The 12,500-nt window shown below is 41.2% G+C and overlaps 1 non-coding gene across 1 annotated transcript in view; it reads right to left on the reverse strand.

The window, feature by feature from the left end:
* Positions 1–69, reverse strand: part of LOC135098551 (5S ribosomal RNA) — a 119-nt gene extending 50 nt beyond the window's left edge. The window contains exon 1 of the ribosomal RNA XR_010267124.1: positions 1–69. This exon is cut by the window's left edge and continues 50 nt beyond it. This is a non-coding gene — a ribosomal RNA (5S ribosomal RNA).
* Positions 70–12,500: the final 12,431 nt, after the last annotated feature.

Here is a 12,500-nt window from a genome sequence, read left to right on the forward strand (position 1 = left end):
GGACCCAACGTTGCTTAACTTCGCTGATCAGACGAGAAGCGGTGTATTCAACGTGGTGTGGTCGTTGGCTCTGATGAGCTTGACTTATCGACTATTTGAAGATGATGTTCTCCTGCTTAGTTATGAAAGCAACGCTTTTCATAGTATAGTTATAATTCTATATATACGAGTATATATATATATATATATATATATATATATATATATATATATATATATATATATATATATATATATATATATATATATATATATATATATATATACATAAACCATACTGGAAGAGCAAGGAGTTAGTGTTAATAAATATATTTGTTTTTTCTTCCAACTAGAAGAGGGGAAACTGGTTATGCTACCAAATGGAAGATAGTTTCTGAAAATTAGAATATGAATTCAGTTGAAACATTACTTGATACTGAATGAATCTTGCGCATGCCTACAAGAAAAGAGTCAGGGGAGAAGGTATATTATCTCGGCATGCCTTAGCGCGCCGGAAAATCTTGCAACCCCTCCACCTTTATATTGAGTTTTATTCACATTTGTGCTTGTGTATGTGAATTTAGTCATAAATGTGCAGTTGCAGGGTCAACACTGAAACAGAAAACCTATGCATATGACCCGATAATGTTAAATTAAGTGAGAAAAACAGGGAAAATAGTAATTTACTACACGCACGACCGCTCTGGCTCAATATATACCGCGCGACGTCACGGCAATGGGGCCCCCGGCCGTCGGCATGACGTTCCGGTAGCGGTACCCCCCGAGGTAGTTAAGGAGCGGCCAGTACTGATGATGGGGACGGTAACCACACCATTCAGTGGAAGCCACTTCACCCCCCACACAGAGGTAGTTGGGTGCGGCAAGGGCTGGGCAGGAAGGTAGTCAAGAGATGGTGGGGCGGGGCCCTGGAAGCATCCATGCAGGAATCCCCATTCACCCCCCGCCACCAGCGACTTACCGCGTGCAGGCAGATGGTATTAGATTTGACCCCTCGTTGCGGTGAGGGAGCCTTTTCGAGCCTCTGTCATTGCACATCCTACCATCACGTCAATCATTATCACAAACCATCCTCTCCCTCCCCATGCATATAACACCACGACATTTTTTATATTATATTTATATATATATATATATATATATATATATATATATATATATATATATATATATATATATATATATATATATATATATATATATATATATATATATATATATATATATATATATATATATATATATATATATATATATATATATATGTATATGTGTGTATATGTGTATATGTATATATGTGTATATATGTATGTATATGTATATATGTATATATGTATGTATGTGTGTGTATGTGTATATATGTATATATATATATATATTTATATATATATTTTTTTTTTTTTTTTTTTTTTTTTTTTTTTTTTTTTTAGCAGGGTGGCCTTTTTGCAGGACGAGTCACAGGACACAAGAAAAAAGGACCAACACCGCTTTTTTCACCCACCACATTACATCATACAATAAATATCCCGGCCATCACCAAATCACTCTACTACTATCCGTGGTTCGGAACCCACGTAAAACTGTAGGTCCCTCCGCTATACGGATGCAATTCTTCCTCTGTCCTTCTTTGAACCAATAAAAAGCACAAAAAAACCCTTTTTACTCTGACTGTCCTTCACTCCTCTTTCACAACCTGATAATGCAGGCTCTGGATAGTCTGGCCCCTAACTTGTGCGTGGTTTGGCCCGGGGATTTGGGTGCGTGGGCGGCGTCCGTGGCTGTGGCTGTGTTGGGCTTGGCTTGCTCGGTTGGTGGAGGACTCTCCTGCTTTCCCCGATAAAGCCCTTGTCTTCCTGGCCATCTTAGAATGAATATAACACGTTAAAAAAAAAAAATAAATAAATAAATAAAAAACATAAAAAAAAGATGTCCCTCCTAATTCAAATTGCGCCTGGGTCAAGCCCCAGTGACTATTTCTCCTACTACAATTCCCTTCTTATCACCCCCCTATTCTTCCCACTATCCCCACTTCTCCCTCCCCATCTTTTCTCTCTTTGTTATGTTATGTTATTTTGAGGCACATTCGTGAGCTTCCTGTTAGACCGTTCTTACGTCGTACTAGCAGCTCTCATCACCATGACTGGCCGCGGCAAGGGAGGCAAGGGTCTTGGAAAGGGAGGCGCCAAGCGTCACCGTAAGGTTCTGCGTGATAACATCCAGGGAATCACCAAGCCTGCTATCCGTCGTCTAGCTCGCCGAGGTGGCGTCAAGCGCATCTCTGGTCTCATCTACGAGGAGACTCGTGGGGTGCTCAAGGTGTTCCTTGAGAACGTTATCAGGGATGCTGTCACCTATACCGAGCACGCCAAGCGTAAGACCGTTACTGCCATGGACGTTGTCTACGCCCTCAAGCGTCAGGGCCGTACCCTGTACGGATTTGGTGGTTAAATCGCTCCATTATTGAGATGGTGCCAGCTATTCAGCTTGCATTATCATCATTGAATAACATCATCTCCCGGACCTTTTTAAGGTCCACAAACATGAAAAGAAAGAAGGACCATAGACTACTATTATTACTACTACTTTCTCATAACCATGTTCACTATCACTATCTGAGCTAAGAAAAGAAACCATTATTAATTATAACCATCTTTCTCACTTCATCAGGTCTTCTCCAAGTATTATTATTATTATCATTATTATTATTATTATTATTATTATTATTATTATCATTATTATTATTATTATTATTATTATTATTATTATTATTATTATTATTATTATTATTATTATCATTGACTTATTTCAATGATCACGCCCCTCATCGTTCTCAGTTTCTCATAAAACAAAATATACATTGAGATGAAAAAGACGCTCAACATATCACAATAGGCAACACATCTAATCAACTCTCCACTGTGACACACAGCAGGTACATTAGTAGAAATATAGTATACACTACTTGCTTATTATTGATATACCAGTATAGTCTACACAACTCTCTAGATGTTTGAACGTGTGGCTCCGAAGAGGAGCCGGATTGATGGTGATATTGGCTGAAGGGGAGGGAGGCCCTTTATTTACTTCTTCTCAGTCTTCTTGGGAAGGAGCACGGCCTGAATGTTGGGCAGCACGCCACCCTGTGCAATGGTGACTCCGGAGAGGAGCTTGTTAAGTTCCTCGTCGTTGCGGATGGCCAGCTGCAGGTGACGTGGGATGATGCGAGTCTTCTTGTTGTCACGGGCGGCATTGCCGGCAAGCTCAAGGACTTCAGCAGCCAGGTACTCCATAACTGCCGCAAGGTACACGGGGGCACCAGCACCCACGCGCTCGGCGTAGTTGCCTTTCCTTAGAAGGCGATGAATCCTGCCGACCGGGAACTGGAGTCCAGCACGACTGGAACGGGACTTTGACTTTCCCTTCACCTTTCCTCCCTTGCCGCGTCCAGACATGATAATGGATGTTGTGGTAGTAGTAGTAGTAGTAGTAGTTGTTGTTGTTGGTGATAAATGAGGAGCGCGAGTACTCTAACCTCGTCGGTAGCTCTGCGAGCAAGTAGTGAATTTTGGGAAAAACGGCTATATATACGCGAGATCAGATCGGCCCAGAGCGCGTCTGGACCAATCAGGACGCTCGCTGAGGTGGCGACTCCTGATCCTGAGTAGATATTATCATAATGGACATCTCCACTTCACCCATCCTTACACCAACTACAGCTTCTTATGTTCTACACAGGACTGACTGGGATGCCTTCCAAACTGATCACGACCTCCAGATGACAGATCACCCAGACGTCTCTTACGGGACCCTAGAAGACATCGACGATGCGCTAGACAGATGGACAAGGACAGTGAAGGACGCAGTAGCTCGACATGTCCCACAGAAGACGTATAGGAAGACGCCAGGACCTCGACCATCACGGAACACAATACTGACTCAAATACAATTTCAGGCACTGCGTGATAGAGCGGCAAGGACCGGCTGGACGACGACCGACTACAGACGATACACGCTCTTACGGCAGTCGCTACATGAGCTGAGACGGACAGAGGCAACGACCTACTGGGGACGGACAGTGACTGACTTGACAGTTAAGTACAAACGACCACGACAATTCTGGAATAGACTCAAGACACTATCAGGACAGTCTAAACAACCTAACGTATATTTGATTGACGACAATGGACAAAAACATCACACTGACAGAGAGAAAGAAAGACTTTTTACATCCATATGGGAACAGGTTTTTAGGGACAACGACGACGATGACGCTGACGCAGACCAGAACATTGTACATGAATTTATGCTGACTAACTCTCACAGGATAACTCCACACCACACAGCAGACCCTGCGAGGTTGACGGGGTCCTCCCACCTGGACTGCAGTATCTCTACAGAGGAACTGAGAGCAGCGGTGAGCTCCGCCAAGGAGACATCACCGGGGAGCAGCGGGATAGGGAAAACCATCCTCATGCATCTGCCACGAATCGCACTACAGCGCCTCAGCCATATATTCAGTGCAGCCCTCTCCGCCGGATACTTTCCAGATGGCCTGAAAGGTGCTGTAATGCGGTTCATTCCGAAGGCTGGGAAATCACCCAACCGGCCAGCTAATTACAGGCCTATCTCCCTCCTGGAGGTGCCTGGGAAGATGCTGGAGCGGGTGGTAGGGAGACGGCTTCGAGCACACCTTGAAGAAGGAAGATGGTTCAACATGGCACAGTACGGCTTTAGGCAGGGACGAGGCACCGCCCACGCCATCGCGGTGGCAACTGAGACCCTTGCCATTCATCAGGCCGAAGGCCACCGCTGCAACCTCGTCCTTCGCGACGTCAGCAAAGCGTTCGACAGGGTATGGCACATGGGGCTTAAATACAAGATCCTGCAGCTGGAGCTCCCCGACCCTGTTGAGCGCCTACTATGCGACTACCTGGCGGACCGGACGGCAAGGGTCAAGGTCGGTGCTCATACTGGTTCCCCGTTCAGGCTGGAAATGGGTGTTCCCCAGGGGAGCGTCCTCTCGCCTATGCTGTACGCTGTGTACACCAGGGACTACCCAGACGCCTGGCATGGTCTCAACGTCCAATACGCCGATGATGTTTCCCAGGTGCTCTTCCATCCGGGGCGCTCCAGAGCAATGCTCAACGCGCGCACTGGCAGGGACATAGCCAGGGTCAACTCCTATGAGAAAAGGTGGAAAATCAAGACCAACGTAGGCAAATTCACGGTCATCCCCACCTCTACCCTCAGACCTGCGACCCTGCTGGTGGAGGATGAAGAGGTAGAGTTCAAAACGAAGGGGCGCCTCCTTGGTCTGCAGATCACATCACGAGGCTACCTCTCCCACGCTGCAGAGAGGGCATCTCAGGCAAGAGTTGCCCTCACCAGACTCTACCGCTTCAAGGACTTGCCAGTGAACCTCAAACTCCACCTTGTCAAGGCCCTGGTAGTGCCCGTGCTAACTTACCCTCCAGTTCCAACCCACGCGCTGAGCAGATCTACAATTAGCCGTCTCCAAAAGGTGCAGAATGCTGCTCTCCGGTTCGCCTACAACACCAGATGGGAGGACCTGACCACGAATGAGGAGCTCCACCAGCGAGCGTCGATCGCTCCTATAAACATTCGGCTGCACGAGATGGCAACGCAGGTGTGGAAAAGAATGGAAGAAGAGCGGTGGGAGCATTTCACAACTCTTCAGACATTGCACGACGCTGCACCTCCATCAAGCCATGCATGGTTCCCAAGGAGCCTACTTTCCCTGGAGAAATATCCGTATCCAGAACCAGTATATCACTGACTGTAAAGTTCATTGTCACTATTAAGTTAATCATCATTTCATCTGTACAACTTAACTAAACTTGAACACGCATAGTCCCAAATGTACACATAGCTTATCCAACAATAAAGTACTAAGGCCACAAGTTGGAGAGCAATGTATGCCACAGCAAACCGGACCGCCCGGTAACTGTAAACTTCCCCTATATTTCTGTATTTCGTACTTACCCTTGTTTCCCTCCCTGAACTGTATTTCATCCCCCTTTCTTAATAAAATGTTTAAAATGTTAAATGTTAAATGTTAAAGAAAACGCACACTCGTTCTCACAGCAGTACGGCGACACTATGCCTCCCAAAGCATCAGGAAAGGCTGCCAAGAAAGCTGGCAAGGCACAGAAGGCCATTGCCAAGGGCGACAAGAAGAAGAAGCGCAGGAGGAAGGAGAGCTACTCCATCTACATCTACAAGGTGCTCAAGCAAGTCCACCCAGACACTGGCGTGTCCTCCAAGGCCATGTCAATCATGAACTCGTTCGTGAATGACATTTTCGAGCGCATCGCTGCCGAGGCATCCCGCCTGGCACACTATAACAAGCGCTCCACCATCACCAGCCGGGAAATCCAGACCGCTGTCCGTCTTCTTCTGCCTGGTGAACTGGCAAAACACGCTGTTTCTGAAGGCACCAAGGCTGTTACCAAGTATACCTCCTCAAAGTAAACAGGCGGCCAGTATACTGCTGCCAGTATAAAATAATACCCGGCTCCATTGGAGCCACACTTGAAAAGGAAAAAAGATACGATATAGACAAATGCATTATTATTATAATTATTGTTATTATTATTAATATTATTATTATTATTATTTTTATTATTATTATTATTATTATTATTATTATTATTATTATTATTATTATTATCATTATTAATAATATTAATATTGTTGTTTTTATTATGATTATTATTATAATAATTATTGTATCATTATTATTATTATTATTATTATTATTATTATTATTATTATTATTATGCTTATTATTATCGTGATTATTATTCTGTGGAGATAAAGAAAAGATAAAAAAAAAATAGAGATAAAGAAAGATAAAAATTCTCCCAAGTGAAAGAGATATGGCCATGGAAGAGGGAATAATAATAATAATATAAAAAAAAAAAAAGGGGGGAAGGATATTGAGTTGAAAGTCGATACCTGATACTGAAAGATGGAAAATAAATATTTTCTTCCACAAAACCAAACAGATTGTCTATGAAAATTCTTTAATGAAAGAGATGTTTGGCCCTAAAAAGGGCCTAGATATTGCTGTTATGAAGATCATTCGTGGATGACTTCTTAGGCACGCTCGCCACGGATGCGACGAGCCAGTTGGATGTCCTTTGGCATGATAGTCACGCGCTTGGCATGGATGGCGCACAGGTTGGTATCCTCAAACAGACCCACGAGGTAAGCCTCGGAAGCTTCCTGGAGAGCCATGACAGCAGAGGACTGGAAGCGGAGGTCAGTCTTGAAATCCTGAGCAATTTCACGCACCAGGCGCTGGAAAGGCAGTTTCCTGATAAGCAGCTCAGTGCTCTTCTGATAACGGCGGATCTCACGGAGAGCAACGGTTCCAGGCCTGTAACGGTGGGGTTTCTTGACACCTCCAGTGGCTGGAGCAGACTTGCGAGCTGCCTTTGTAGCAAGCTGCTTGCGGGGCGCCTTGCCACCAGTGGACTTGCGAGCCGTTTGCTTGGTACGTGCCATAGTTGTGGTAACAACAACTCACAACGAACACTCAGCTGAGTCTGCCCGCGCTTCCCACAAAATCCCTTTATATATGAATCGGGTGGGCCCGACGACTCCAACCCTGCCTTGTGATTGGTCAGAAACGTCCAGTGAGGCTCATCGCCCACGCAGTCACCGCATGAAAGATGTGATCATTATTGTTAGTCTAATTCATTTTGTTCTTATTCTTATTCTTATTCTTATTCTTTCTTCCCTCATTCATAACAAATCTTGGAAAATATACAGCAGAACTGACATGTCATTTAAAATTCTAAGACAATTAGCAAGAAAGTTGTGATATTCTTATTTTTTTCATTCTTTTTATTCTATTTTTTTCTTATTCTTGTCATAATTAATATTGTTATCTTTATTATTTTCATTTTTTTTTATTATTCTTCCTTATCTTATTCTTATTTATCCTACTTTTAGAGAGATGAGGCTTGTGCGGTCACCCATCCAAGTTCTGCCCGGACCCCCTGCTTAACCTTGCTGATCCCGCCGTCAGCTGATTGGTCAAGAGCGGAGAACAAGGTGTTGGGAGGGCTTATTTCTCTTATTCTTATTCTTTCCTGTATTGTTGTTGCATTGTTGTGCTGAAAATGTTGGAAAATATGCACTAAAATTAACCCTTCATTCATAATTCTACGACAATTAGCAAGAGAGATATATTATTACTTTTTTCCCTTATTTTTGTTCTTTTTATTCTTAATCTTCTTTTTTTTATTATAGTTGTTATTGTTATTTTATTATTTTCGTTTTTCGTTCATTCTCCTCATTCTTATTGCTATTTTTTTCTATTCTCAGAGAGATGAGGCTTTTGTGGTCACCCATCCAAGTTCTTCCCGGACCCCCTGCTTAACTGCGCTGATCCCGCCGTTAGCTAATTGGCCAAGACCGGAGAACTAGGTGTTGGGAGGCCTTCTTTCTATTATTCTTATTCTTTCTTCCCCCATTCATATCGTTGTATTGGAAATGTTGGAAAATATACAAAAGAATTCACCCTTCTATGACAATTAGGAAGAAAGACATGGGATGCTTTCTTTCTTTTTTTTTATATTCCTTTATTGTAATTTTTCTTATTCTTGTTATAATAATTCTTACTGTTATCTTTATTACTTAAAATTTTCGTTCATTCTCCCTATTCTTATTCTTATTTTTTTTATTTATTTATTTTTTTTCAGACAGATGAGGCTTGTGTAGTCACCCATCCAAGTATTGCCCGAAACCCCTGCGTAATCTCGACGATTTCATTTGACAATACCTATTTACTTATTTATTTATTATTATATTTATTAAAAAAAAAAAAGAAGAAAAGAAGATGAAGAATAAGGTATGTAATCGAAATACTCTCTCTATACTGTAGCAATAGTTTAGCTGGATGTACTTGTATTGTGTCAAAAATACTTGCAATATCTGCAATTGTAACCTGCAGTGTCGGCATAATGCATAATTAAGCAATGAAAAGAAAAATTAATAAAAGAATAAATGAAAAAAAGAAAGAAAAAAAGATACAATTAACAATTAAATATATTAGCTACCCCTCTACGTTTCTTTATCACTGCAGAAAAATGGAAACATTTTAACGTAGACTTGTCAAAATTCAACTGAAATTAAGGGTTAAATAAGGATTGTCACCCCTTCCCCAGAGGATATTCATTGTCTTTTAATATATATATATATATATATATATATATATATATATATATATATATATATATATATATATATATATATATATATATATATATATATATATATATATATATATATATATATATATTCTTTTTATTTAAAGTCTTATTTAGAGAGAGAGAGAGAGAGAGAGAGAGGTAACGTCCTTGAGGATAGCAGCTCGTCTACGCTCCGCTCAGTGATCAGCGTTAGAATGTAATTCCTCATTTCTTTAAAAAAAAAAAAAAAAAAAAAAAAACAGAAACTTTATTTAGGGGGCTTGCTGGAAACAAACTACAATGGAGGAAAGAACAATATGTCTGCTATATGACCCACCCAGTTAAATTTTCAAGAAGCAAACGCAAGTTGGAAAATACGAGGAAGATAAATTTTCATTTATATACGTTTTATGGTAATTTCTGCCACGCCTTCCTCTATTCATCAAACGTCACTGACACTTATTCCCTTTATTTTTTACTTTACAGAATCTTTTGTAGGGCAAGACTCTAGAGGATATGTGCTTTCATAAATTCTATAATGCTTTGCTTATCATAGAGACATAAAAAAAAAAAATAATAATAATAAAAATAAATAAATTAATTAATTTAAAAAATCAAAATAAATAGATATATAAATTAATTAATCAATCAAATAAATTTCTATGCTTCACCTTTATAGCATTCGTATGAATGTCAAAACAAAACAAAAAATATAAATATAAATAATAATATGAAAAAAAAAAATTACTAAATATATGAAAAATAGCATTACTACTACTACTACTACTACTACTACTACTGCTACTACTACTACTATTTTTTTTTTTTTTTTTATGTAGGAAGGACACTGGCCAAGGGCAACAAAAATGTAATAAAAAAAATGCCCACTGAAATGCCAGTCCCATACAGGGGTCAAAGCAGTGGTCAAAAAATGATGAATAAGTGTCTTGAAACCTCCCTCTTGAAGGAATTCAAGTCATAGGAAGGTGGAAATACGGAAGCAGGCAGGGAGTTCCAGAGTTTACCAGAGAAAGGGATGAATGATTGAGAATACTAGTTAACTCTTGCGTTAGAGAAGTGGACAGAATAGAGGTGAGAGAAAGAAGAAAGTCTTGTGCAGCGAGGCCACGGAAGGAGGGGAGGCATGCAGTTAGCAAGATCAGAAGAGCAGTTAGCATGAAAATAGCGGTAGAAGACAGCTAGATATGCAACATTGCGGCGGTGAGAGAGAAGCTGAAGACAGTCAGTTAGAGGAGAGGAGTTGATGAGACGAAAAGCTTTTGATTCCACCCTGTCTAGAAAAGCAGTATGAGTGGAACCCCCCTCAGACATGTGAAGCATACTCCATACATGGACGGATAAGGCCCTTGTACAGAGTTAGCAGCTGGGGGGGTGAGAAAAACTGGCGGAGACGTCTCAGAACACCTAACTTCATAAAAGCTGTTTTAGCTAGAGATGAGATGTGAAGTTTCCAGTTCAGATTATAAGTAAAGGACAGACCGAGGATGTTCAATGTAGAAGAGGGGGACAGTTGAGTGTCATTGAAGAAGAGGGGATAGTTGTCTGGAAGGTTGTGTCGAGTTGATAGATGGAGGAATTGATTTTTTGAGGCATTGAACAATATCAAGTTTGTTCTGCCCCAATGAGAAATTTTAGAAAGATCAGAAGTCAGGCGTTCTGTGGCTTCCCTGCGTGATATGTTTACCTCCTGAAGGGTTGGACGTCTATGAAAAGACGTGGAAAAGTGCAGGGTGGTATCTTCAGCGTAGGAGTGGATAGGACAAGAAGTTTGGTTTAGAAGATCATTAATGAATAATAAGAAGAGAGTGGGTGACAGGACAGAACCCTGAGGAACACCACTGTTAATTGATTTAGGAGAAGAACAGTGACCGTCTACCACAGCAGCAATAGAACGGTCAAAAAGGAAACTTGAGATGAAGTAAACAGAGAGAAGGATAGAAACCGTAGGAGGGTAGTTTGGAAATCAAAGCTTTGTGCCAGACTCTATCAAAAGCTTTTGATAATTATGTCCAAGGCAACAGCAAAAGTTTCACCAAAATCTCTAAAAGAGGATGACCAAGACTCAGTAAGGAAAGCCAGAAGATCACCAGTAGAGCGGCCTTGACGGAACCCATACTGGCGATCAGATAGAAGGTTGTGGAGTGATAGATGTTTAAGAATCTTCCTGTTGAAGATAGATTCAAAAACTTTAGATAGGCAGGAAATTAAAGCAATAGGATGGTAGTTTGAGGGATTAGAACGGTCACCCTTTTTAGGAACAGGTTGAATGTAAGTAAACTTCCAGCAAGAAGGAAAGGTAGTGTTGACAGACAGAGCTGAAAGAATTTGAATAGGCAAGGTGCAAGCATGGAGGCATTGTTTCGGAGAACAATAGGAGGGACCCCATCCGGTCCATAAGCCTTCCGAGGGTTTAGGCCAGCGAGGGCATGGAAAACATCATTGCGAAGAATTTTAATAGGTGGCATGAAGTTGTCAGAGGGTGGAGGAGAGGGAGGAACAAGCCCAGAATCGTCCAATGTAGAATTTTTAGCAAAGGTTTGAGCAAAGATTTCAGCTTTAGAAATAGATGCGATAGCAGTGGTGCCATCTGGTTGAAATAGAGTAGGGAAAGAAGAAGCAGCAAAGTTATTGGAGATACTTTTTGGCTAGATGCCAGAAATCACGAAGGGAGTTAGAGAGAGAGAGAGAGAGAGAGAGAGAGAGAGAGAGAGAGAGAGAGAGAGAGAGAGAGAGAGAGAGAGAGAGAGAGAGAGAGAGAGAATGTGTGTGTGTGTATATGTGTCGGTTGGGTTGTGAAGGATGGGAAAAACCAGCAAGCCTCGGCTCCACTGACTGATCGATACTTGAATGTAATTCAAGTAAGGCGAAGTTAGGTTAGATTAGGTCAGGTCAGGTTAAGTTAGGTTAGGTTAGGTTAATTTAGGTTAGGTTGTTAGTGTTAGTTTAGGGTAGTTTAGGTGATGTTACGTTATGTTAGGTTAGGTTAGGTTAAGTTAGGTTATGTTAGGTTAGGTTAGGCCAGCTTTGCTTAATTTAGGTTAGGTTAATTTAGGATATTATAGGTTAGGTTCATTTAGGTGAAGTTTGGTTACATTAGGTTAGGTAATGTTAATTTAAGTTAGATTAGGTTAGTCAGGTTAGGTGAAGTTAAGTTAGGTTAGGTTAGGAACAACAATAAAAAGAAAGGAGGAAGAAAAACAACAACAGCAACAACAACAACAACAACAACAACAGCAACAACAAAGTTAGGTTAAGCTAATT

The sequence above is a fragment of the Scylla paramamosain genome, unplaced genomic scaffold (assembly GCF_035594125.1).
Source record: "Scylla paramamosain isolate STU-SP2022 unplaced genomic scaffold, ASM3559412v1 Contig68, whole genome shotgun sequence".
Taxonomy (NCBI): Eukaryota; Metazoa; Arthropoda; class Malacostraca; order Decapoda; family Portunidae; genus Scylla; species Scylla paramamosain.